The following is a 24265-nucleotide window of genomic DNA, read 5'->3' as shown; positions in this document are numbered from 1 at the left end:
TGTGAGGGAGGCCTGTGTCGGGAGCGTGTGTGAGGGAGGCTTATGTTGGGAGTGTGCATGAGGAAGGCCTGCGTTGGGAATGTGTATGAGGGAGGCCTGTGTTGGGAGTGTGTATGAGGGAGGCCTGTGTTGGGAGTGTGTGAGTGAGGCCTGTGTTGGCAGTGTGTGTGAGGGCAGCCTGCATTGGGAATGTGTGTGAGGGAGACCTGTGTTGGGAGTGTGTGTGAGTGAGGCCTGTGTTGAGGGTGTGTGTGCGACGGAGGCCTGTGTTGGAAATGTGTGTGAGGGAGGCCTGTGTTGGCAGTGTGTGTGTGTGAGGCCTGTGCTGGCAGTGTGTGTGAGTGAGGCTTGTGTTGGGAGTGTGTGTGAGGAAGGCCTGTGTTGGGAATGTGTATGAGGGAGACCTGTGTTGGGAGTGTGTGTGAATGAGGCCTGTGTTGGGAGTGTGTGTGAGTGAGGCTTGAGTTGGGAATGTGTGCGAGGGAGGCCTGTGTTGGGAGTGTGTGTGAATGAGGCCTGTGTTGGGAGTGTGTGTGAGTGAGGCTTGAGTTGGGAATGTGTGCGAGGGAGGCCTGTGTTGGGAGTGTGTGAGTGAGGCCTGTGTTGGCAGTGTGTGTGTGAGGGCGGCCTGTATTGGGAATGTGTCTGAGGGCGACCTGTGTTGAGAGTGTGTGTGTGACAGAGGCCTGTGTTGGGAATGTGTATGAGGGAGGCCTGTGCTGTGAGTGTGTGTGAGGGAGGCCTGTGTTGGGAGTGTGTGTGAGTGAGGCTTGAGTTGGGAGTGTGTGTGAGGGAGGCCTGTGTTGAGAGTGTGTGTGTGACAGAGGCCTGTGTTGGGAATGTGTATGAGGGAGGCCTGTGCTGTGAGTGTGTGTGAGGGAGGCCTGTGTTGGGAGTGTGTGTGAGTGAGGCTTGAGTTGGGAGTGTGTGTGAGGGAGGCCTGTGTTGGGGGAAAATGGGCCTACCCCAGCTATTATTTCTTTTGTTTTCAACAGTGGGTGGAGGGGTTGCCACATGGCCTTTTACTGACATATAGCTGTCCCATGGAGCACTGTAAATATTATCAAAAATAAAATAATCATTCTCTGTGTCAGGAGAAAATAAAGAATCTGTGCCAGAAGATTAAGAAGGACAACACGCAATGGCGTGACAACCTGAGGAAAGAGTCAGAGGATAGGCTGGCTGGAACATCTGAGAGGAAAGTCGGAAGACAACCTGGCCCAGGCAACCCGCCGCTGCAAACATTGGAACAGATCACACGGTCAATGAGTGACTTGAGACAGGTCCTTATGTCACAGTTAAACAAAATAAAGGAAAAGAATAACTTGCCTAGTACCTCGTCCAATCTCGGGGAGAAAGAGCCAAATATCTCACCAATTATGCTGCAGAGTGTGAGGTAGGCCTTATCGTGTTCAATGGTTTGATTGTTCTGTGTTTGATTATGTGAATCTGGTATGATCTATGCTCACTGTGCCTGAAACCTTGGTGTGGACTCAGAGTAAAGTTAACCAGGGTGTGGACTCAGAGCAAAGTAAAACCAACATCACAGAAGCTACTGCAAGCATGAGTATGGATATTCTCTGATAATACAGATATTTTGAAGCATTGTAAATACACCTACCTGTTGCACACTTAGAAACAGGGTCAACTCTGGACTGCTCTGAGATATAAAATGAACAATAGACCTGATTTGCAGGCTTTGTTAAAGAGGCCACGGTCAGAGAGGCTGCAAAGGAGGCCTACACCTGGCATGTTTGAGGTAGCCCTGTTCTGAAAGACTCTTGGGAGGCTTGTACATGGAGTGTGTGAGTGAGGCCTAGATTAGGAGCATGTGAGGAAGTGTGTTGGGAGTGTGTGCGAGGGAAGCCTGTGTTGGGAGTGTGTGAGGGAGGCCTTTTTTTTTATTCATCTGTGGGACATGGGCGTCGCTGGCTGGGCCAGCATTTATTGCCCATCCCTAGTTGCCCCTTGAGAAGGTGGTGGTGAGCTGCCTTCTTGAATCGCTGCAGTCCACGTGCTGTGAGTTGATCCACAATGCCGTTAGGGAGGGAATTCCAGGATTTTGACCCAGCAACTACGAAGGAACGCCCGATATTTTTCCAAGTCAGGATGGTGAGTGGCTTGGAGGGGAACTTGCAGGTGTTGGTGTTCCCCATGTATCTGCCGCCCTTGTCCTTCTAGATGGAAGTGGTTGTGGGTTTGGAAGGTGCTGTCTAAGGATCTTTGGTGAGTTGCTGCAGTGCATCTTGTAGATGGTACACACTGCTGCTACTGAGCGTCGGTGGTGGAGGGAGTGAATGTTTGTGGATGTGGTGCCAATCAAGCGGGGCTGCTTTGTCTTGGATGGTGTCGAGCTTCTTGAGTGGAGCTGCCCCCATCCAGGCAAGTGGGGAGTATTCCATCGCACTCCTGACTTGTGCCTTGTAGATGGTGGATAGGCTTTGGGGAGTCAGGAGGTGAGCTACTCGCCGCAGTATTCCTAGTCTCTGACCTGCTCTTGTAGCCACTGTGTTTATGTGATGAGTCCAGTTGAGTTTCTGGTCAATGGTAACCCCCAGGATGTTAACAGTGGAGGACTCAGTGACGGTAACACCTTTGAATGCTAAGGGGCGGTGGTTAGAGTGTCTCTTATTGGTGATGGTCATTGCCTGAATCCTGAAGTCGGAATGGTTTGAAGAGCTCTGAACAATGGGAATGGCTGTATCTGAGGTTCGATTCCTAGTGGGGCAACTATTCAGCTAAACTCTCCTTCAGAATAATTATCCCTGCAGCCCTATTCATAGGACCATAGGGCGGCATGGTGGCACAGTGGTTAGCAATGCTGCCTCACAGCGCCAGGGACCCGGGTTCGATTCCCGCCTTGGGTCACTGTCTGTGTGGAGTCTGCACGTTCTCCCCGTGTCTGCGTGGGTTTCCTCCGGGTGCTCCGGTTTCCTCTCACAGTCCGCACGACATGCAGGTTAGGGTGCATTAGCCATGCTAAATTCTCCCTCAGTGTTACCTGAACAGGCGCCGGAGTGTGGCGACTTGGGGATTTTCACAGTAACTTCATTGCAGTGTTACTGTAAGCCTACTTGTGACACTAATAAATAAACTTTAAGGCCATAAGATATAGGAGCAGAATTAGGCCATTCGACCCATCGAATCTGCTCCGCCATTCCTCATGGCTGATAAGTTTCTCAATCCCATTCTCATAGAATCCCTACAGTGCAGACGGAGGCCATTTGGCCCATCGAGTCTGAACCTACCTCAATTCCACCCAGGACCTATCCCCGTAACCCCACTACCCTGCTAGTCCCCATGACACACTAAGGGGCAATTTAACACGGCCAATCCACCTAATCCGCACTGGGAGGACTGTGGGAGGAAACCGGAGCACCCGGAGGAAACCCACGCAGACACGGGGGGAACGTGCAAACTCCACACAGACAGTGACCCCAAGCCGGGAATCGAACCCGGGTCCCTGGCGCTGTGAGGCAGCAGCGCTAACCACTGTGCCGCCTTTTCCCCATAACCTTTGATCCCCTTACCAATCGCGAATCTCTCTAACCAACAATCAAGAACCTATCTGTCTACCTCTGTTTGTACACAGGGAGAGCCTGGATAATGTGGTGGGGAAATATCAAAGCCAAACCACCCATCAGCAAGACAGGCTGAAGATGCTGACCCAGTTTGATGGGAAATTTGAAGCCTTTAGTCAACAGTGGGAGCGAACCCAGAGGGAACATCAGCGCACCACACAGATGATTCAGGAGCTGAAAAGAGAGGTGGACAGTATTGCCAATACGTGAGTTCCCTCTACCTTAGTCCTTCCTCCATCTCTGAAAGTACCGCTATATTCCACTATATAGCAGTGGAACAATGGCTCCCAGTTCCAGCGCACGAGAGTTAACAACTTCCTTTCTCGTCACTTTGGTAGTCCAGATGTTGAGCCTTGCTGTCGAAGCTTGCTGTCGAAGGGTCTTTTTCCGGCTGGACGTCTGTGACCAGTGGTGTTCCGCAGGGCTCTGTACTGGGACCTCTGCTATTTGTGATATATATAAATGATTTGGAAGAAGGTGTAACTGGTGTAATCAGCAAGTTTGCGGATGACACGAAGATGGCTGGACTTGCGGATAGCGAAGAGCATTGTCGGGCAATACAGCAGGATATCGATAGGCTGGAAAATTGGGCGGAGAGGTGGCAGATGGAGTTTAATCCGGATAAATGCGAAGTGATGCATTTTGGAAGAAATAATGTAGGGAGGAGTTATACAATAAATGGCAGAGTCATCAGGAGTATAGAAACACAGAGGGACCTAGGTGTGCAAGTCCACAAATCCTTGAAGGTGGCAACACAGGTGGAGATGGTGGTGAAGAAGGCATATGGTATGCTTGCCTTTATAGGACGGGGTATAGAGTATAAAAGCTGGAGTCTGATGATGCAGCTGTATAGAACGCTGGTTAGGCCACATTTGGAGTACTGCGTCCAGTTCTGGTCGCCACACTACCAGAAGGACGTGGAGGCGTTAGAGAGAGTGCAGAGAAGGTTTACCAGGATGTTGCCTGGTATGGAGGGTCTTAGCTATGAGGAGAGATTGGGTAAACTGGGGTTGTTCTCCCTGGAAAGACGGAGAATGAGGGGAGATCTAATAGAGGTGTACAAGATTATGAAGGGGATAGATAGGGTGAACGGTGGGAAGCTTTTTCCCAGATCAGAAGTGACGTTCACGAGGGGTCACGGGCTCAAGGTGAGAGGGGCGAAGTATAACTCAGATATTAGAGGGATGTTTTTTACACAGAGGGTGGTGGGGGCCTGGAATGCACTGCCAAGTAGGGTGGTGGAGGCAGGCACGCTGACATCGTTTAAGACTTACCTGGATAGTCACATGAGCAGCCTGGGAATGGAGGGATACAAACGATTGGTCTAGTTGGACCAAGGAGCGGCACAGGCTTGGAGGGCCGAAGGGCCTGTTTCCTGTGCTGTACTGTTCTTTGTTCTTTGTTCTTTTCCTTTTGCAATTTAAAGGGCCCAACTTTACCATTTTGATTCGAAGTGCTGGGTGGACTTGAATCTGGGAGTGTTTCAGACCCGACTTTTAGTCCCGTTCTCCGGCGCCCCCATACGCACTCTGTCTGAAAAGATATCAGCGATTCCGAATCGTGCTGCAGAAGCCTGTGGGCGGGGCTTAACGCGCCCAAAATCCTGCAGCTCCGATCGGCGCCCCCAACTGCGCACGCGCAGATAAAGGAAATGATAGAATGCGTCTCCCCTGTCACATCGCTCCCGGGCCGGATACTGTCTCCCCCTGGCCCCCACAGACATTGCCCCGCCCCCACAACATTACTGACCCCCTTATCCCCCCCAACCCCTCCGCCACCCAGACCGATCGCAGGCCCCTCCCTCTCTTCCCCGCCCCACTGATCTCAAGCAGAGAGCTGTCGGATCCACCTCCCCCCATCCCCCCACTGATCTCAAGCAGAGAACCGTCGGACGCTCGGCACTTACCTCCTCACTAACTGGAGTGCCTGAATCGTACTTTTGTGGAGCGTGTCTGTTTTGCGCCAATTCTGGACCTGCGAACGTGATGGTAAAGGGGGAAGTGCCGGTAAATGCATTTAAATGGTCGCCGCGCCTGTTTTGGGGGCAGTCCCGATCTCGGCCATTTTCAGGCCTTGGTAAAGGGGGAACCGGCACGGAGGCGGGCACGGATCGCACTACTCGCCTCATGCCCGATTTGACCAAGTTTTCGTGCCTGAAAACGGGCGCAGCACGATGGTAAAATCGGGTCATAGAGGTTTACAGCATGGAAGCAGGCCCTTCGGCCCAACTTGTCCCTGCCGCCCCTTTTTTTAACCACTATGCTCGTCCCAATTGCCCATATCCCTCTATACCCATCTACCCATGTAACTGTCTAAACGCTTTTTAAAAGACAAAATTGTACCCGCCTCTACTACTACCTCTGGCAGCTTGTTCCAGACACTCACCACCCTCTGTGTGAAACAATTGCCCCTCTGGACACTTTTGTATCTCTCCCCTCTCACCTTAAACCTATGCCCTCTAGTTTTAGACTCCTCTACCTTTGGGAAAAGATATTGACTATGTCGCTGATCGATGCCCCTCATTATTTTATAGACCTCTATAAGATCACCCCTCAGCCTCCTACACTCCAGAGAAAAAAGTCCCAGTCTATCCAGCCTCTCCTTATAACTCAAACCATCAAGTCCCGGTAGCATCCGAGTAAATCTTTTCCGCACACAAATTGTTTAAAAAGGAGGCGGCACAGCGGTTAGCACTGCTGCCTCACAGCGCCAGGGACCCGGGTTCGATTCCCGGCTGCGGGCACTGTCTGTGTGGAGTCTGCACGTTCTCCCCCTGTGGGAGTTTCCTCCCACAGTCCAAAAGATGTGCGGGTTGGGTGCATTGGCCGTGCTAAATTGCCCCTTAGTGTCCCAGGATGCGTAGGTTAGAGGGATTAGCGGGGTAAATATGTGGGGTTACAGGGATAGGGCCTGGGTGGGATAGTTGTCGGTGTAGACTTGATGGGCTGAATGGCCTCCTTCTGCACTGTAGGGATCCTATGGGTACGGAGAACAGATAGGGGAATGGCCACTAAGTCATGTTGCTCGTTTGGAGAGCCGGAGCAGATATGATGGGCCAAATGGCCTCCTTCTGCACCGTAACAGTTCTATTATTTTGTATGTTTGGTCATATATATATATAATTTATTAGTGAGTAACCAACCGTTAGCAGACATCCAATCTCACGGGGCAGCACGGTGGCACAGTGGGTTAGCACTGCTGCCTCACAGCGCCAGGGACCCGGGTTCGAATCCCGGCTTGGGTCATAGTTTGTGCGGAGTCTGCACGTTCTCCCCGTGTCTGCGTGGGTTTCCTCCGGGTGCTCCGGTTTCCTCCCACAGTCTGAAAGACGTGCTGGTTAGGGTGCATTGACCCGAACAGGTGCCGGAATGTGGCGACTAGGGGAATTTCACAGTAACTTCATTGCAGTGTTAATGTAAACCTTACTTGTGACTAATAAACAAGCTTTAACTTTAACCGCAAAGAGAGAAAGTAAGTGAATTTTACAGAAGTAGCTAAGCTCAGGCTTGTCTCCCTTTCCATTTCTCCCTGCTGTTAGCTCAAAGAGAATGTTCTCAGCTTTTGATCAGATCCAAGAGAATGTCCACAATTTGGGCCACATCAAGCCATTGATTGAGAATATTCAGAAGCTTCTGGAGAGGAGGACGAACCAGCAGAGCATTGAGGAAAAATACTTAAGGTCAGTGAACCAGAACTACTTACAAATAAATGTGGTGCCCCTCGTAATCGCCTGTCTGGAGATTCCCACCACTGGGAGGGGCTGGTCCCAGACTGCGTTCCTAGGGAATAATCCTAAAACCGACAACAAACCTGGTCTGAAGAGGCCGGAGGCGATGGGTTGAATATTCCGATACTGACACCTAATTTCATCACTCTCGCCACCATTTTAACACAGGCTCAGGCAAACATTAGGGTCACCGACTCTCCCAGGATTGACCCTGGAGTTTCCAGGGATTGAAGATTAATCTCCCAGGACACGGCTCTGTGTGTGCGACCCTGGGGATAAATTGTCGGGACATCAAATCAGACTGTGCCTTATCATTTTCTTGGAACATTTCTCTTTACCAGGTATAAAAATATTGAAAATGGGGGAAACAGGCTGACAATCAAGCATCACCCAACTGGGTAATGAGTCTTATAGCTCCCCCTCTATCTCTCTCTCTCACTCCCTCTATCTCGCCCTCACTCCCTCTCTCATTCCCTCTGTCTCTCTCTCTCTCTCTCCCACTCCCTCTGTCTCTCTCCCACTCCCTCTGTCTCTCTCTCTCCCACTCCCTCTGTCTCTCTCCCACTCCCTCTGTCTCTCTCTCTCTCTCTCTCTCACTCACTGTCTCTCTCTCACTCCCTCTGTCTCTCTCTCACCCCCTCTAACTCTTTCTCAGTCTCTCACTCCCCCCTCCTCTCTCTCTCCCTCCTTCTCACTCCCCCCTCCTCTCTCTCTCCCTCCTTCTCACTCCCCCCTCTATCTCTCTATCTCGCTTGCTCTCTCCCCACTCTCTCCCTCTCTATCTCTCTCCTTCTCTCACTCTCTATCTCTCTCTATCTGACTCCCACTCTCTCCCTCTCTCTCATTCTATCTCTCTCTCACACACTCCCCACTCTCTCCCTCTCTTTCTCTCACTCTCTCTATCTTTTCCCCCTCGCTCCCCCCTCCCTCCCTCTCTCTCTCACACATTTCTCTCTCTCTCTCCCTCTCACACACACACATTCTCTATCTATCTATCTATCTCTCACACACATGCATTCTTTCTCTCTCTCTCTCTCTCTATCTATCTATGTTTCTATCTATCTATCTCCCTCTCACACACACACATTCTTTCTATATCTCTCTCTCTCCCTCTCTCCCGCACACACACATTCTCTATCTATCTATCTATCTATCTATCTATCTATCTATCTATCTATCTATCTATCTATCTATCTATCTATCTATCTATCTATCTATCTATCTTTCTTTCTTTCTTTCTATCTATCTCCCTCTCACACATTCTATCTCTCTATCTCTCGATCTCTCTCTCTCACACACACACACATTCTCTCTCTCTATCAATCTCTCTCACATACACACGTTCTATCTATCTATCTCTCTATATCTATCTCTCTCTCTCACACACACACACACACACACACACACTCTCTCTCTCTCTCCCTGGAGTTTTGTGCAAGTTTTAGCTGAGGCAGTGTTTGGCAGGATCCCAGGATCCTCTGATTGCACTGAGATTGGTTTGTGTGATGGAGGTCCGTCGGTCACTGTTCCGGATTTAGGGATTGGAATTTTTATAAACCAGCCTCCTGTTCTTGCTGCAACTTGCTACCTGATAACTGCAGCTCATCACAAGATTTGCAGCCACACGGAATGCCAAGGGGTGTACACCGGGGACAGGAATGTCCAATCCAGACTCTCTCGACAAAAGCTGCCCTCCCTGCAAGAGAACTGTTCACGTACAAACATCTCCCAGAAATAAACAAAGGGATTGCAGTCAGTATTCAGATATCGTCAGGAGAGAGAGAGAAAATGAGGGGTTCTGGTCAGTGCACAGACATCTCCCTGAGAGAGAGAGGGGACTGAGAGATACCAGTCAGTGTACAGATATCCCCTTGAGAGAGGGGGGGGGGGACTGAGAGACACCAGTCAGTGTACAGATATCTCCCTGAGAGAGGGGGGGGGGACTGAGAGACACCAGTCAGTGTACAGATATCTCCCTGAGAGAGGGGGGGGGCACTGAGAGACACCAGTCAGTGTACAGATATCTCCCTGAGAGAGGGGGGGGGGGGGCGGGGGGGACTGAGAGACACCAGTCAGTGTACAGATATCTCCCTGAGAGAGAGAGGAGGACTGGGAGACACCAGTCAGTGTACAGATATCTCCCTGTGAGAGAGAGGGGACTGAGAGACACCAGTCAGCGTACAGATATCTCCGAGAGAGAGAGAGGACTGAGACACGAGTCAGTGTACAGATATCTCCCTGAGAGAGAGGGGGGACTGAGAGACACCAGTCAGTGTACAGATATCTCCGAGAGAGAGAGAGGGGACTGAGAGACACCAGTCAGTGTACAGATATCTCCCTGAGAGAGAGAGAGAGAAAGGAGACTGAGAAATATCAGTGTACCGATATCTCCCTGAGAGAGAGAGGGGACTGAGAGACCCCAGTCAGTGTACAGATATCTCCCTGAGAGAGAGAGGAGGACTGGGAGACACCAGTCAGTGTACAGATATCTCCCTGAGAGAGAGAGGGGACTGAGAGACCCCAGTCAGTGTACAGATATCTCCCTGAGAGAGAGAGGAGGACTGGGAGACACCAGTCAGTGTACAGATATCTCCCTGTGAGAGAGAGAGAGACTGAGAGACACCAGTCAGTGGACAGATATCTCCCTGAGAGAGAGAGGGGACTGAGAGACACCAGTCAGTGGACAGATATCTCCCTGAGTGAGAGAGGGGACTGAGAGACACCAGTCAGTGGACAGATATCTCCCTGAGAGAGAGAGGGGACTGAGAGACACTAGTCAGTGGACAGATATCTCCCTGAGAGAGAGAGGGGACTGAGAGACACCAGTCAGTGGACAGATATCTCCCTGAGAGAGAGAGGGGACTGAGAGACACTAGTCAGTGTACAGATATCTCCTTGAGAGAGAGAGAGAAAAGAGACTGAGAAATATCAGTCAGTGTACAGATATCTCCCTGAGAGAGAGAGAGAAAAGAGACTGAGAAATACCAGTCAGTGTACAGATATCTCCCTGAGAGAGAGAGGGGACTGAGAGACACCAGTCAGTGGACAGATATCTCCCTGAGTGAGAGGGGGGGTGGGGTGCTGAGAGACACCAGCCAGTGTATAGATATCTCCCTGAGAGAGAGAGAGAAAAGAGACAGATATCTCCCTGAGAGAGAGGGGGGACTGAGAGACACCAGTCAGTGGACAGATATCTCCCTGAGTGAGAGGGGGGGTGGGGTGCTGAGAGACACCAGCCAGTGTATAGATATCTCTAACAATGGTCTCCTGATCTACAGGATAAACTAGCAGGCCCTGGCTGGGCTGAATGGCCTATTGGAATTACTAAGCCGCCATCCCCAGTAGAAATCTTGCCTTGCTGAGATGTTACAGGTTTTCCTCACTCTGCATCTTTTGAATGTTCCAGAGGCATTAGCGAGAGATCGAAGCAAGGAGAGGCCCTACAGCAAATGGTGGACCAAGCAGTGCTGCCATTGGTGGAGAGCATTCGCAGACGTCACCGTCCTTATGCCTGTAATGAGTGCAGTGGGAACTGCAAGCATCAGATGATAACGCCGTGAAGAGGCAGCTCTGCCTTTAAATGTAAATTAAAAACACTTCCCTTCCCCATTCACATCTGCCTCATTTTATTGAAAATCAAATAGCCCCGGGGATAATCCCCTCAGGGGTGGCTCAGATCATTCTATTTATTTATTAGTGACACAAGTCGGCTTACATTAACACTGCAATGAAGTTACTGTGAAAATCCCCCTAGTGGCCACACTCCAGCGCCTGTTCGGGCACACTGAGGGAGAATTTAGCACGGCCAATGCTCACCTGAAGAAGGGGCTTGGAGCTCCGAAAGCTTGTGTGGCTTTTGCTACCAAATAAACCTGTTGGACTTTAACCTGGTGTTGTTAAACTTCTTACAATGCACCCTAACCAGCACGTCTTTCGGGAGGAAACCGGAGGAAACCCACGCAGACACGGGGAGAACGTGCAGACTCCGCACAGACAGTGACCCAAGCCGGGAATCGAACCCAGATCCCTGGCGCTGTGAGGCAGCAGCGTTAACCACTGTGCCACAATTATGTGCCAGCATTTTGAAGATTAGCGGGGGGTTTGAATCCGCCTCGTATTTAATATCCTGGCTTTTTCGTTAGAAGTCTCACAGCACCAGGTTAAAGTCCAACAGGTTTATTTGGAATCACGAGCTTTCGGAGTGCTGCTCCTTCATCAGGTGAGTGGAGAGGTAGATTCACAAACAGGGCATATATAGGCAAAGACACAACTGCAAGATATTGGTTGGAATGTGGGTCTTAACAGGTAATCAATGGTACAGACAATGTGAGTGGAGAGAGGGATAATCACAGGTTAAAGAGATGTGTATTGTCTCCAGCCAGGACAGTTAGTGAGATTTTGCAAGCCCAGGCAAGTTGTGGGGGTTACAGATAGTGTGACATGAACCCAAGATCCCGGTTGAGGCCGTCCTCATGCGTGCAGAACTTGGTTATCAGTTTTTGCTCAGCGATTCTGTGTTGTCATGTGTCTTGAAGGCCGCCTTGGAGAACGCTTCCCCGAAGATTGGAGGCTGAATGCCCGTGACTGCTGAAGTGTTCCCCGACTGGAAGGGAACACTCCTGCCTGGTGATTGTCGAGCGGTGTTCATTCATCCGTGGTCGTAGCGTCTGCATGGTTTCCCCAATGTACCATGCCTCGGGACATCCTTTCCTGCAGCGTATCAGGTAGACAACGTTGGCCGAGTTGCAAGAGTATGTACCGTGTACCTGGTGGATGGTGTTCTCACGTGAGGTGATGGCATCCGTGTCAATGATCCGGCACGTCTTGCAGAGGTTACTGTAACAGGGTTGTGTGGTGTCGTGGTCACTGTTCTCCTGAAGGCTGGGTAGTTTGCTGCGGACAATGGTCTGTTTGAGGTTGTGCGGTTGTTTGAAGGCAAGAAGTGGGGGTGTGGGGATGGCCTTGGTGAGATGTTCGTCTTCATCGATGACGTATTGAAGGCTCCGGAGAAGATGTCGTAGCTTCTCCGCTCCGGCGATGTACTGGACGACGAAGGGTACTCCGTCCGCCGTGTCCCGTGGAGGTTGTCTACCTGATACGCTGCAGGAAAGGATGTCCCGAGGCATGGTACATCAGCAAGACCATGCAGACGCTACGACAATGGATGAACGGACACCGCTCGACAATCACCAGGCAGGAGTGATCCCCTCCTGTCAGGGCCAGCCACGACGCCCATGTCCTGCGAATTAATAAACAAAAACCCCTGGTGTTTACTGTGATTCCTGCCTTTATAAAACATCAGGAAATGTTAGTTTGTTTTTTTAATTCACTCGTACGTTAGATTCAGAGCAAGATACTGGGCAAAGAGCAACAAAACCTGAGCTTGGTGTCTCAACATGAAAGCCCACATGTCGATAACCGGAGATCTGAGCTTCACATCGCGTGTCTCGATATCGACAGTAACCGAGGTGTGGAATCTGGGATACATCTCAGCCTCCAGCCCGCTCCCTATCTCTGCTTCTAGCTAAAAGATAACTTCATTCTACCCCACAGTGCCAATTTCAAAATGCATCCTCACAAAGGTTCGATCACAGCCGGGGACCACCTCAGTCGAAGAACGCCACAACAAGCCCTGAGTACCTCCAGCCACCACGTTCATATCAGCTACAGAATCATCCAACGATGCAGCAAAGAAGGAGGCCATTCAGCCCATCGCCCCATCTCTTTGAAAGAATGATCCAATTCATCAGTAGGGCTTGTGGGTAAGGTGCCTACCTCTGGTGAGGAGCCCCAGGTTCAAGTCATCGAAGAGGCCATTCGGCCAAAGATGTGCGGGTTAGGTTGATTGGCTATGCTAAAAAAAAAAATTGCCCTTAGTGTCCTGAGATGCGTAGGTTAGAGGGATTAGTGGGTAAATATGTAGGGATATGGGGCTAGGGCCTGGGTGGGATTGTGGTCGGTGCAGACTCGATGGGCTGAATGGCCTCTTTCTGTACTGTAGGGTTTCTATGATACTATGATTCTATGATTCATTGAGTCTGCACCCGACTCTCTGACGAGCATAATACCCAGACCCTCTCTCATGCCCTATCCCCATAACCCCACACATTTACCATGGCTGATCCATCTAACCTAGCCAAATTGGGACACTAAGGAATCATAGAATCCTACAGTGCAGAAGGAGGCCATTCGGCCCATCGAGCCTGCACCGACCACAACCCCACCCAGGCCCTATCCGCATAACCCCATGCATTTACCTAGCTAGTTCCCCTGATACTAAGGGGTAATTTAGCATGGCCAATCCACCTAACCCGCACATCTTTGGACTGTGGGAGAAAACCGGAGCACCCGGAGGAAACCCACGCAGACACAGGGAGAACGTGCAAACTCCACACAGACAGTGACCCAAGGCCAGGAATCGAACCCAGGTCCCTGGCGCTGTGAGGCAGCAGTGCTAACCACTGTGCCACTGTGCAAGGTACTGTTGGAGCTGCATCCGTCCAAACAAGTGGGGGGTATTCCATCAAACTCCCGAATTGTGCCTTGTAGATGGTGGACAGGCTTTGGGGAATCAGGAGGTGAGTTACTCACCACAGATTCCAAACCTCTGGCCTGCTCTTGTAGCCACAATATTTATGTTATAGAATCCCTACAGTGCAGAAGGAGGCCATTCGGCCCATCGAGTCTGCACCAATCAGAATCCCACCCAGATCCTATCCCCGCAACCCCACATATTAACGCTGTTAATCCTATGACACTAGGGTCAATTTAGCATGGCCAATCATGAGCGGCATGGTGGCATAGTGGTTAGCACTGCTGCCTCACAGCGCCAGGGACCTGGGTTCGATTCCCGACTTGGGTCACTGCCTGTGCAGACTTTGCACGTTCTCCCCGTGTCTGCGTGGGTTTCCTCCGGGTGCTCCAGTTTCCTCCCACATTCCAAAGATGTGAGGGTTAGGTGGATTGGCCATGCAAAATTGCCCCTTACTGTCAGGGGGGCTAGTTAGGGTGAATGCATGGGGTTATGGGGATAGGGCCTGGGTGGGATTGTGGTCGGTGCAGACTCGATGGGCCGAATGGACTCCTTCTGCACTGTAGGGATTCTATAATTCTACCTCCGTTAAATTCCTCTCAAGCACCTCTGCTCTAGGAACAGGAATCCTCCTTATCCACTCCCTGCAAGGAATGGTTGGACGCGGAATAAATGTTCCTTTGCTCTCTGCTCCAAGAGTTCCTCCACTTTCTCAGCTCCATCAGAGAGGTTCCCTGAGGCAGGAGGGGAGTCAGGATTAGGTGCCAAATGCGTAATCTCGCGAAGCACATTTTGTGCTGAATTGGCAGCATGCTGGTGCTGTCAGCCACAATGCGATTGGCACCATGCCATGTTCCTTCATGCGAAATTCGAACACAGCTGAGAGAAAGGCTACTCTTCCATTACATTACTTCAGGCTAGATTTGAACGTAGGACCCAGGGTAAATAGCTTCCATTGAAACTCACTGCACGATGAGGGCAAATTGGCTGCCATTTTTGCCACATTGCAACTTCAAGAGTATTTCATTGGCTGTAAAGCCCTTTGGAATGTCCTGAGGTCATGAAAGGTGCGCCCATTCTTTAACCACGTTCCCAGGCTACTTTAGGCCCATGCCTACGGAGGTAGGAATAGCGACACGGAGCAGGGATAGGGAGGAACAGAAATTGGCAAGTGTGATGACTTCACCCAGGCTAATGAGGTTGGCTTGCTAGAGTATGAACTACCTGATGAGTCATATACCGCGGCTATGTTCGCGACCAGGTGTCCCTGGAGAGGGAGCATGCGGCGTCCACGGGCGCAGTTGACGCCTTCCGCGACCGCTGGGCACCGCAGGGGCTGGGGTGTATTATCGACCCTGATAATCACCTTTTGGTTTGATGTTTTAAGTTTCCTTTCGACTTTGTTTTTGGTTCGGGCTGTTCCCCCTCCTTTTGGGGAGCTGCCCTTTTTAATTTGTCTCTAAGTTAATTTGAGTTTGTTTATTTGGTTGGTATCAAAAGAAATACCTGATGAGTCCTATACCGCGGCTATGTTCGCGACCAGGTGTCCCTGGAGAGGGAGCATGCGGTGTCCACGTGCGCAGTCGACGCCTTCCGCGCCCGCTGGGCACCGCAGGGGCTGAGGTGTATTATCGACCCCGATAATCATCTTTTGATTTAATGTTTTAAGTTTCCTTTGTGATTTGATTTTTGGTTCGGGCTGTTCCCCCTCCTTTTGGGGAGCTGCCCCTTTTAATTTGTCCTTCAGTTAATTTGAGTTAGTTTATTAAGTTGGTAACTTATAAGAGATACCTGATGAGTCCTATACCGCGGCTATATTTGCGGCCAGGTGTCCCTAGAGAGGGAGCATGCGGTGTCCATGGGCGCAGTTGATGCCTTCCGTGCCCACTGGGCACCGCAGGGGCTGGGGTGTATTATTGACCTCAATAATCACATTTTAGCTTGATGTATTAAGTTTCCTTTCTACTTTGCTCTTTGGTTCGGGCTGTTCCCCCTCCTTTTGGGGAGTTGCCCCTTTTAATTTGTCCCAAAGTTAATTTGAGTTAGTTTATGTGGTTGGTATTGAAACTAAATACCTGATGACTCCTATTTGATGGTTAAATCAGGGAGCCTCATGCTCCCTATTTAAAGCAGGTGTGTCAGACTCTCAGCCTGCATTCAGCAGGGAGCAACTGGAGAGCTGGCTGTGTACAGGTGTATGGTGCAAATAAAGTAACTTGGTGACGGGACTTTCGCCTCCGTGGAGTTATTACAGCGGGAAATGGACAGAAATTTCCAGCAGGGGTGAGGGGGACGAGAGGGCAGGTTGGGAAGGGAACTGGCTCAACCTGAAGTCTCCAAAACCCTTCATCCGGAGAGCGCGTTGTTGGAGAACTCGTCTGGAAGTCTGTTCAGGTTCATTAACCATCCCGGACGTGTCCGGGTTCCCTCCGAGACCGAAGGCCCCGACCACTGCTCAAAATCGTGAGGAAAAAAAATCATGAGATTCCTCAGAAATCTAATTGGAAAACCGTTGGAGATGGCGGTGGAAGAGAGGGGGGGGAGGGGGGGGTGGGTGGGGGGGAGGTGGTGTGGAGGAAGAGGAAGGAAGCCGGGCAAGAGGTCATGAGGGGTCTTCTCCAGGGATGTAGCCAATCCAAGTTGGCGATCTTATAGTTGCTCGGACAGTATAATTCAGGCTGCATAGCGATCTGATCGGTGAAGTTTAAACAGTCAAGTTTGAGACTGGAAAGAACAAATTATTTGAATAGTTTTAGGCTTGGGAAGGTACGAATTGTGTTTGGTGGTGGGGGGGTGGGGGGTGTGTGTGTGACGCTGCGACCATCTGGAGTGCCAACGTGCCCTCCCACCTCTCGCCTGCCCTTGAATCTGCCACCCACCTCCCCATCCCCACTCCCGCCACCTCCCGTCGCCCTCCTCTGTTGCTGCAGGCTTTTCCAGAACTTTCCGAGAAATTCTCCACATTCCTGCACTCATTTCAATGCTGAACTCCTGCCAAACAACCCATGTTTCAACAAACACTCTCTGGGAGGTAAGTGGGGGGCGGGGGGGAAAACCAGACAGCGCTGAGGAATATTCCAGAAGATCTGGGAACCGCCAACCAAGGTTGATCTATGATATAAGATGGAGCAGTCAGTCAGTGGGAGAGGCCCAGTGTGGACATTATTCATTAGCTAAAAGCTGTTTTAATCCCCTACTCTCAGTTAATGTCATAACATAAGGATGTTTGCATTTAAATAGCACCTTTCATGACCTCAGCTTGTCCCAAAGCGCCTTACAGACAATGACGTACTCACAGATTGAATCATAGAATCCCTACAGTGCAGAAGGAGGTCATTCGGCCCATCGAGTCTGTACCGACCACAATCCCACCCAGGCCCTATTCCCATAACGCCACACATTTGCCCTGCTAATCCCCTGGACATGAAGGGTCAATTTTAGCATGGCCAATCCACCTAACCCCACACCTTTGGACTGTGGGAGGAAACCGGAGCACCCGCAGGAAACCCACGCAGACACGGGGAGAATGTGCAAACTCCACACAGACAGTGACCCAACCCGGGAATTGTACCCGGGTCCTTGGCGCCACGAGGCAGCAGTGCTAACCACTGTGCCACCGTGCCGCCCAATCTGGCACCAATACTCTGTGAAGGGCAGACTCTGTGGTAATATAGGAAACACAGCAGCCAATATGCGCACAGCAAGACCCCACAAACAGCAAGGTGATGATGCCCAAATAATCTGTTCTTAGCATTGTGGATCGAAGGATAACTTTTGGACAACCTCCCTGGCCTCATGGGAAATTTTACATAGAAAGATAGAAACTAGAAGCAGGAGGAGGCCATTCGGCCCTTCGAGCCTGCTCTGCCATTCATTTTGATCATCAAATTCAATATCCTGATCCCTCCTTTCCCCCCCATATCCCTCGATCCCTTTAGCCCCAAGAGCTATATCTAATTTCTTCTTGAAATCACACAACGTTTTGGCCTCAGCTACTTTCTGTGGTCGCGAATTCCACACATTCACCACCCTCTGGGTGAAGAAATTTCTCCTCACCTCAGTCCTAAAAGGTTTACCCCTTATCCTCAAACTATGACCCCTAGTTCTGAATTCCCTCCACCATCGGGAACATTCTTTCTGAATCTGTCTCATCTGAATGGTGGAATCACTAACCGTGTGGCACTCCCCCGGGGCTTCACTGGGAGTGTCAGCTGAGGTTATGTGCTCAAATCTCTGCAATGGGACGTGAGCTCACAACATTCATGATTTAGCCGTGTGTGTGCTACCCATTCAGCCTCACCCCAAATCTTAACACCTGTCAACGTATTAGGTTACGAAAAGGAGCGATTGCTGAACAACTGCGGTGCACATCTGTGTCACAGAATCATGGAATCCCCACAGTGCAGAAGGAGGCCAATCGGCCCATCGAGCCTGCACCGACCACAATCCCACCCAGACCCACCCCACATTCCTATCCCTGTGCATTTAGAATAGCTAATTCCCCTGGCCCACACATGTTTAGATACTCAGGGGCAATTTATCATGGCCAATCCACCTGACCTGCACATCTTTGGACACTAAGAGGCAATTTAGCATGGCCAATCCAACTAACCTGCTCATCTTTGGACACTAAGGGGCAATTTAGCATGGCCAATCCGCCTAACCGGCACATCTTTGGACACTAAGGGGCAATTTAGCATGACCAATCCGCCTAACCGGCACATCTTTGGACACTAAGGGGCAATTTAGCATGGCCAATCCGCCTAACCGGCACATCTTTGGACACTAAGGGGCAATTTAGCATGGCCAATCCGCCTAACCGGCACATCTTTGGACACTAAGAGGCAATTTAGCATGGCCAATCCAACTAACCTGCACATCTTTGGACACTAAGGGGCAATTTAGCATGGCCAATCCGCCTAACCGGCACATCTTTGGACACTAAGGGGCAATTTAGCATGGCCAATCCACCTAACCTGCACATCTTTGGACAATAAGGGGCAATTTAGCATGGCCAATCCACCTAACCCGCACATCTTTGGATACTAAGAGGCAATTTAGCATGGCCAATCCACCTAACCCGCACATCTTTGGATACTAAGGGGCAATTTAGCATGGCCAATCCACCTAACCCGCACATCTTTGGACACTGAGGGGCAATTTAGCATGGCCAATCCACCTAACCTGCACATCTTTGGACTGTGGGAGGAAACCAGAGCGCCCGGAGGAAACCCACGCAGACACGGGGAGAAAGTGCAAACTCCACACAGACAGTGACCCAAGGCTGGAATCGAACCCGGGTCCCTGACGCTTTGAGGTAGCAATGCTAACTACTGTGTCACCGTGCCATGTCAACTGGCGCAGATGTACGTACTGGCTTTCATCTGACACCCGTATTGTAAAGCTCAGGCTAGCTAGTGTACAGCTCAGACACAACCCCTTTACATGTATACCATAAGCGGTTGGTCTAGAGGCTGTAAGGATTGATTCTATGCTCAGTTTCATTGATACGATTATAGTCTGAACACCTCTGAACCTCTCCATCTTGCTCTCCTTAGCTGCAACTACACCATCCAACTTTGCCTTCCTCCTCTCACCTCTTCACTCATCACCCTAACGCTATGGTTAAGAAAGCGCATCAAACCTCCACTTTCCCAGGAAATTTGGCGTGTCCGCTACGACCCGCACCAAATTTTACAGATGCACCATAGAAAGCATTCTTCCTGGTTGTATCACAGCTCGGTATGGCTCCTGATCTGCCCAAGACCGTAAGGAACTACAAAAGGTCGTGAATGTAGCCCAATCCATCACGCAAACCAGCTCCCATCCATTGACTCTGTCTACACTTCCTGCTGCTTCAGAAAACCAGTCAGTATAATTATAAGGACCCCCACACACCTTGGACATTCTCTCTTCCACCTTATTCTATTGGGAAAAAGGTACAAATATCTGAGATCACGTACCAACTGACTCAAGAACAGTTTCTTCCCTGCAGCCATTAGGCTTTTAGAAACATAGAAACATAGAAAAACTACAGCACAAACAGGCCCTTCGGCCCACAAGTTGTGCCGAACACATCCCTACCTTCTAGACCTACCTATAACCCTCCATCCTATTACGCTCCATGTACTCATCCAGGAGTCTCTTAAAAGACCCTATTGAGTTCGCCTCCACCACCACTGACGGCAGCCGATTCCACTCGCCCACCACCCTCTGTGTGAAAAACTTCCCCCTAACATTTCCCCTGTACCTACCCCCCAGCACCTTAAACCTGTGTCCTCTCGTAGCAGACATTTCCATCCTGGGAAAAAGCCTCTGAGAGTCCACCCGATCTATGTTTCTCAACATCTTATACACCTCTATTAGGTCTCCTCTCATCCTTCGTCTCTCCAAGAGTGGACCTATCTCGCAGTAAGTTGATCTTTCTCTATATCATAGCTATGACAGTAACAGTACATTCTGCACTCTCTCCTTTCCTTCTCCCCTATGCACTCTATGAACGGTATACTTTGTCTGTATAGCACGCAAGAAACAATACTTTTCATTGTATCCCAATACATGTGACAATAATAAATCAAATCAAATCAAGGAAATTTTTATCAAAGCAAACTTTATTTAACAATACTGATGAATAAAAATGAATGCATTTGCTTACTTTTATTAATTAAAATATTTGAACATGACAAGATACAATCCTTACCTGCTAACCTATCTCTATTAGTTCCAATTGAAGCAATATTCCTCTTACAGACTTAAACTCCTCTTTAAAATCAATTAGCAACACACAGGCTTACGTGTCTGTACTTAGGCTGCCAGCACCTCTGGAGAGAGAGAGAAAGAGAGAGAGAGAGAGAGAGAGAAACCTATTTCTCTTAGCAGATCCCAAACAGCAGCCTCCAGAGGGAGAGTGAGGGAGGGGCCTCTTGCTTTTTTCAGAACCCAGCAGTAACAGCTTGCTTTCCCTGTAAACCTAGCTCCTCCCCTTAAGCACATGACTCTGTCAATCAGCCCCATCAAAACCCTGTTCTGAAACCCCCGGGGAAAAAAACCCAGATAAACACAAATGCATTAACTCAGATTAACACAAACACACCCTTGCTTAATTCAGTCTTTAGCCTGCATTCTCAGCATGTGAACTGCCTGGTGCAGACAAATCGGCACCGTGTAAAACAGAGCTGAATTTTAAACATGCCCCTCAGTATCATCATAATGGTGGAGGGAGTGAATGTTGAAGGTGGTGGAGGGAGTGTCACCAATTGGGCTGCTCTGATCTGGATGGTGACGAGCTCCTTGAGCATTGCTGGAGCTTCACTCATCCATAACCCTAACCCTATTCTATCTCACTCCTGCTGCATTGGCCGTGCTAAATTCTCCCTCAGTGTATCTGAGCATGAGTGTGGCGACTAGCAGATTTTCACAGTAACTTCCGGACTGTGGGAGGAAACCGGAGCACCCGGAGGAAACCCACGCAGGCACGGGGAGAACGTACAAACTCCGCACAGACAGTGACCCAAGCCGGGAATCGAACCTGGCTCCCTGAGGCAGCAGTGCTAACCACTGTGCTACCGTGCCACCCTTTGCAGTGTTACACTGCAAAGGGTGTGACACTAATAAATAAACTTGTAACTTTGAGCCTTGAAGATGGTGGACAGGCTTTGGGGGAGTCAGGCTTGGAAGGGAATTAGTAGATATGGCACCCAAGGGAAGGTAGATCGCCGATCATAGAATCCCTACAGTGCAGAAGGAGGCTATTCAGCCCATCGAGCCTGCACCGACCACAATCCCACCCAGGGCCTAATCCATAACCCCACATATTTGCCCTGCTAATCCACCTGACACTAAGAGGTAATGTAGCATGGCCAATCCACCTAAACTGCACATTTTTGGGCATAACAGGGCAATTTAGCATGGCCAATCCACCCTAACTGGTGCATCTTTGGATACTAAGGGGCAATTTAGCCTGGCCAATCCACCTAACCTACACATCTTTGGACACTAAGGGGCAATTTAGCATGGCCAATCCACCTAACCTGCACATCTTTGGACACTAAGGGACAATTTAGCATGGCCAATCCACCTAACCTGCACATCTTTGGACACTAAAGGGCAATTTAGCATGGCCAATCCACCCTAACCCACACATCTTTGGACTGTGGGAGGAAACCGGAGCACCCGAGGGAAACCCACGCAGACACGGGGGAGACCGTGCAAACTGCACACAGACAGTGACCCGAGGCCAGGAATCGAACCCGGGTCCCCGGCGCTGTGAGGCAGCAGTGCTAACCATCGCGCCCTCCCTGTCAGGTTACAAGTCAGCCATGGTCTAATAGAAGAGTGGAACTGGCAACCTGTTGTCAAATGTTCTTAAAATGGTGCTGAAGATGATGTAACCTTGACGAAGGATCCAAGACGTGCTCAAATCCACTGACTCATATTTTCCCTTTGTAAATATTGGACTAATCTTTGAGGTTTTGCATCTGTTTTGCAAGTTAGAATTTTTTTTCTCTAACAAGTGATGTGACCATAGTTGGTGCACTGAGCTTGAAACGTTCAGATATAAATATTTGTGCGTGAACTTGTTGTGGGGAAGCAAGGTTCTTGCACTTTGAAATCAATTAGCATCATAATTCTATCACAAATATTCTTACCCAGAAGGTAAACTCCAGATTATTTGTCAGGATTTAAGGCCACACAGACAAGGGAAGGCTTGTAATCCATAAACTCAGCTAATGCCCGGTGGCACAATGGTTCGCACTGTGCCAGGGATCCCGGGTTCAATTCCGGCGTCATGTGGGAGAATGCACATTCTCCTCGCGTCTGACTAGGTTTCCTCTAGTTTCCTCCCACAGTCCGTGCTGGTTAGGGTGCATTGGCCATGCTACATTCTCCCTCAGTGTACCCGAACAGGCGCCGGAGTGTGGCAACTGGGGGATTTTCACAGCAACTTCATTGCAGTGTTACTGCAAGCCTGCTTGTGACACTAATAAGTAAACTTAAAAACTTAAAAAGGACTCGGGTTCGATTCCGGCCTCGGGTGACTGTGGGGAGTTTGCACGTTCTCCCCGTGTCTGCGTGGGTTTCCTCCGGGTGCTCCACTTTCCTCCCATATTCCAAAAGACGTGCTGGTTAGGGTGCATTGGCCATGCTAAATTCAGGCGCTGGAGTGTGGCGTCTAGGGGATTTTCACAGTAACTTCATTGCAGTGTTAATGTAAGCCTACTTGTGATACTAATAAATAAACTCTGGGGGACTGGGGTTCGAATCCCGCCACGGCAGATGGTGGAATTTGAATTCGAGAAAAACATATCTGGAATTAAGAATCTACTGATGACCATGAAACCATTGTCAATTGTTGGGAAAACCTATCTGGTTCCTTTAGGGAAGGAAATCTGCCGTCCTTACCCGGTCTGGCCTACATGTGACTCCAGAGCTACAGCAATGTGGTTGACTCTCACCTGCCCTCGGGCAAATGGCGATGGGCAATAAATGCTGACCCAGCCAGCGACGCCCATGTCCCACAAATGAATAAAACAAATCTGCTCTGTACACCAACCAAGACCAATGTATCCTTCCTGCAACGCATTGTCCAGAACTGAACAGTGATACATTTCCAAGTCTGGATGGAGTGTTGAGTGGTCAACAACTTGGAGCCATTGTCCACAAATCTCTAGAAACAGTGAGGAGGGGAGAGGCCATTAAAAATGCCAACAAAACATTAAGAATCATGTCTAGAGGGATCTAACTGAAAAGTAGAGACATTCTGTTAAACTTGTATAGAACCACGGTTAGAAACATTGAAAATAGGAGCAGGAGGAAGCCATTCAGTCCATCCTGCCTGCTCTGCCATTCACTATGATCATGGCCGATCCTCCATCCCAAAGCCATAACCCCACTCTCTCCCCGTACCCCTCGACACCTTTAGTGTCTAGAAATCTATTTCCTTCTTAAATATATTCAGTGACTTGGCCGCCACAGCTTTCTGTGGTAGAGAATTCCACAGATTCACCACTCTTTGAGTGAAGACATTTCCCCCCATCTCAATCCTGAGTGGAGTTGTGGAGTTGCTGAGTTGCTGAATTATGGAGTTGTTGAGTTACAGAGTTGCAGAGTTGTTGAGTTGCGGAGTTGCGGAGTTGCAGAGTTGTTGAGTTGCGGAGTTGCAGATTTGCTGAGTTATGGAGTTGTTGAGTTACAGAGTTGCGGAGTTGCAGAGTTGCTGAGTTATGGAGTTGTTGAGTTACAGAGTTGCAGAGTTGTGGAGTTGCAGAGTTGTTGAGTTGCGGAGTTGCGGAGTTGCAGAGTTGTTGAGTTACAGAGTTGCGGAGTTGCAGAGTTGCTGAGTTATGGAGTTGTTGAGTTACAGAGTTGCGGAGTTGCAGAGTTGCTGAGTTATGGAGTTGTTGAGTTACAGAGTTGCAGAGTTGT

At 49.8% G+C, this 24265-nt stretch overlaps 1 protein-coding gene across 1 annotated transcript in view; it reads right to left on the bottom strand.

Annotated features, from left to right (window-relative positions):
• Positions 1 to 24265, bottom strand: part of LOC144509098 (carnitine O-palmitoyltransferase 1, liver isoform-like) — a 304253-nt gene that overhangs the window by 98228 nt on the left and 181760 nt on the right. The window lies entirely within an intron of this gene.

The sequence above is a fragment of the Mustelus asterias genome, chromosome 21 (genome assembly GCF_964213995.1).
Source record: "Mustelus asterias chromosome 21, sMusAst1.hap1.1, whole genome shotgun sequence".
Taxonomy (NCBI): domain Eukaryota; kingdom Metazoa; phylum Chordata; class Chondrichthyes; order Carcharhiniformes; family Triakidae; genus Mustelus; species Mustelus asterias.
The sequence above is the reverse complement of the archived record's forward strand: the minus strand, read 5'-3'. Positions and strand labels throughout refer to the sequence as shown.